We start from the raw sequence: 4,075 nt of genomic DNA, 5'->3' as shown, positions 1-4,075 counted from the left end.
TTATCTCTACTTTGTTTTTTCTTTTTTTTTTGTTATTTCTTTACTTTACATAAGTCTTTATATTTTTTAATTTTTTTTTATTTCCATAGGTAATTTTGGAACAGGTGGGTTCTTTAGTGGTGATTTGTGAGATTTTGTTGCACCCATCACCCAAGCAGTATACACTGCACTCAATTAGTAATGTTTTATCCCTCGTCCGCTTCCTACACTTGACCCTTGAGTCCCCAAAGACTATTGTGTCATTCTTATGCCTTCACATCCTCTTAGCTTAGCTCCCACTTATGAGTGAAAACATACGATGTTTAGATTTCCATTCATGAGTTGTTTCACTTAGAATAATAGTCTCCAATCCCATCCAGGTTGCTGTGAATGCCATTAATTCATCCCTTTTTATGGCTGAGTAGTATTCCATTATATATATATATATATATATGTGTGTGTGTGTGTGTGTGTGTGTGTGTATGGGCACTTGGGTTGGTTCCACATTTTTGCTAGATTATATTGAGAACACCTCCCATACACATACATACCTACTTTGGCCCAATTCCTCCCACAATACTGCCTTCCACTTTTTGCTGGGACTCATCTACCTTACATCAGTGGTCTTGTCATTTAGGCCTAGTACTTGTTATCTTAAGAGTGAATTCAGGCCTAGTACTTGCTAAGAGTGAATGCACTAAGAAATCCTTTTCCTTTTTTGACAAAGCCAGTTTCTTATGATTACTATCTTGCTAAAGAAGTCCAGGAAGTCAACTGTGAAACCCAAAGCTGAACAAAGGTCTGGTTTTTAGTAATATTCACCCTCATCTTTCCTCACACAAAGCCTTAGGAAAGGAAGGCTTTAAAGCAAATATACTGCAAGTTACATAACTGCAATTATTTATTCTTATGATATTAGATAGAGAAATAAAAAGTGACTCAGAATGGTATAGCATCATAAACACCATAAGGGGATAGATAATTGAGATAGAGCACGTGATTAAGTTTAAACATGGGTTAGGGAGAGAGCAGTTTAATATAATTCTCTTACAGCTGGTAACAGATGATTACTATCGTGCTAAAAGAGGAAGGGAGAGTATTTTGAGAAGTCCATAGCTGAGTAATGAAAAAGGAGTCTGTAGTCAATGGTGAGATAATAAGTAAGAGAAAGAGGCAGTAAGCATGTCTGGCACATTCAAGATACTTAACAATGGAAGAGAAGATAAATTCACATGTAGAAAATCAGGTGTCGAACATTGTATCAATTCAAATGTGTTCTGACAAATAAATGTTTTATATCTGAGAAAAACAATTACTGACAAAAATAAAACCTGGTTTTAAATGCTCAGCAGCTGCAAACCTAATTGTTCTACTTCAGTAATTATCTAATCATTCTCTTCAAGTTTTCTTTACATCCTTTTCCCTTTAAACACTTGTATGTTTAAAAGGGGCATGTTAATGTACGTAGCCATGTCAGAACTGGTAGGAAGGAAAGGTCAGAAATTCCTATTGGCTTTACATTACACTGTCAGTTTGCCCAGATTTTTCATGGTGCTTAATGAAGCACCAATTTAGAAGACTAATGAGAACATTTATAATTTGGGCTTGATATTACTATGCTGAAGTTGACTAGTTAATTATCAAATTAATTTTATGATTATAACCATAGTATTACACAATGTTTATGATGTAAACATTTGGGGACTTTTAACTATAAAAATGCTTAATATCTCTAAACTGTTCCAATGTGTAAAGAGCTATCAAATTTAAAAGGTCTAAGAAACATGCCAACAGCTATAAAATAAATATATACCCTTGATATAGTGTACAATGTGTACGGCACAATTGCCTTTGTAATATCATTTGCCCTTGGATCTCAGTTGTGTTTTCCATATTTGATGTACCTTAAAACTCAGTGGTGTCTCAACAACAGCTGGCTTGGGCATGAGGTGATAACGGTAACATTTCACGACAATTATGGTAAGAACAGCTTTCATGAAAGGTTGCTGCCTGAAGTTAGCAAACCCCTAATGACTTGTTAACAGTTGGAATTTACTATCCTATTATTAAAGAGGAAGGAAAAAAAACCACACACACAAAAAGGCTAACCAAACAAAAACAAAAAATCTAATTTGCTTGGCTCTTGAGACAGGAGTCTTGCCAATGCCCCCGGCCGAATAAACCCCTTCCTTCTTTAAAAAAAAAAAAATTAATTTGATTAACATTCTGTGGACAATTCCATATAATGCTGTCAAAACAATAATGGAACCAAAGAATATTTTTCTTCTTTCTTCTTCTTTAATTGAAGCCTGAATTATCCCAGACAGATTTTTACCCCCTTTTCTTTAATCAATTTCAGCCTAATTAATTCTTCTGTTGCTAAGTCTTGTTACATTAGTTAGTCTGCTGATTATTTCCACAATCAAGAGGCTGTATATTAATGCATTTTCTTTCCATTTTTACCCCTTTTATTTTTAGGTGACGCAATGATTGTACATATTTTTGGAATACAGTGTGGTATTTCTATAAGTGTGTACAATGTATAATGATCAAATCATGGTAATTAGTACATCTATCACCTCAAAACAGACCCAAAGGCCAACATTTATCATTTCTTTGAGTTGTGAACACTCAAAACCCTCTCTTCTAGCTGTTTGAAAATATACAATACATTATAACTAACCATTTTACCCTTGTGTTGTTGAACACCAGAACTCATTCCTCCTATCTACCAGTAATTTTTTATCTGTTATGCAAACTCTCCTCATTCTCTCCTCCTAAATACTCTTCACTGCCTCTAATACCCACTATTTGATTCTTTACTTCCATGAGCTCAATTTTTTTCATGTCCCACATATGAATGAGAATGTGCAATATTTATCTTTCTGTGCCTGACTTACCTCACTTGCATATTCCAGGCTCTGTCTTTAAGGTAAATTTCTAGCAAGGTTATTTCTGGGTCAAAAAGTAAATGCATAAAAATGCAAAAAGTAAATGCAAAAAAAATGCTTTTCTAGATATTACCAAATTCTCTTTGAAAGAGATTCCACTATTTTGGCACTGTCACAAACAATGTAAATGAATGCTGATTTTTGCACCAATTAACCAACAGAGAGAAACTTCTAACTTTCTTGAATCCCAGGTGGGCATGTTACCCTTTAATACATAAATCAGACCTTCTTTCATTTTCAGAAAGTTATCTTAGATTACATTTTAAACTAAGGTTGCCTTATGTTTTGTTTTTCTTATTTGGGCATTCTAATGAAGTGTATGCTGAATTTCTTTGCTTAGCTTCTTTATTGATCACTTTCTCATTGATCATTTTAAAAATATATTTTTTTTTTCATTTTCATTGACTTGACTGTTTTTGTTTATGTCTTCAAGTTCCCTTTTATACTATTAGCTAAATCTATTCTCTTATTGGCATGTGGTAATTAAGACTTCATTTCTTTGATAATTTTGAATTTTTTCTTAAGATTCTTTCAGATTGAATCAGATCTGTTTTTATAATATAGCTTTTAATATCTGTGTCTGTTCTGAGCTTTTTATTTTCTGATATGAAATGCTTTAACTCATTTTAAAATGCTTGTTAAGATAATTAATTTAAATTGGGGTGCTATGTTACAGATTTCTATTGCCTCATGTTTTTATGTAGGGACATTTTTATTAGTCAAAATGTTATGATTCTCATTATCTTTTTTCTTTTTGGTAACTACTATAGTTTGGATATGATTTGTTTGTCCCCAACAAATCTCGTGTTGAAATTGGATCCCCATTGTGTTGGTGTTGGAAAGTGGGGCCTATGGTAGGTGTTTGGCTCTTGAGGGTGGATCCATCATGAATAAATTAGTGCCCTCCCTAATTGGAGGCAAGTGAGTTCTCACTCTATTAGTTCCTGTAAGAGATGGTTGTTACAAAGGGTCTGGCATTCTCCCAACCTCTTTTTCTTCCTTTCTTACCATGTAAGGCCCTCACCAAGTGCTCAATTTAGAACTTTCCAACCAGCAGAAACATAAGCTAAATAAACCTCTTTTCTTTATAAATTACTCAGCCTTAAATATTCTTTTATAGCAACACAAAATGGATTAAGACAGTA

The sequence above is a fragment of the Pongo pygmaeus genome, chromosome 1, assembly GCF_028885625.2.
Source record: "Pongo pygmaeus isolate AG05252 chromosome 1, NHGRI_mPonPyg2-v2.0_pri, whole genome shotgun sequence".
NCBI classification, from domain to species: Eukaryota; Metazoa; Chordata; class Mammalia; order Primates; family Hominidae; genus Pongo; species Pongo pygmaeus.
This window is presented reverse-complemented; position numbering follows the sequence as displayed.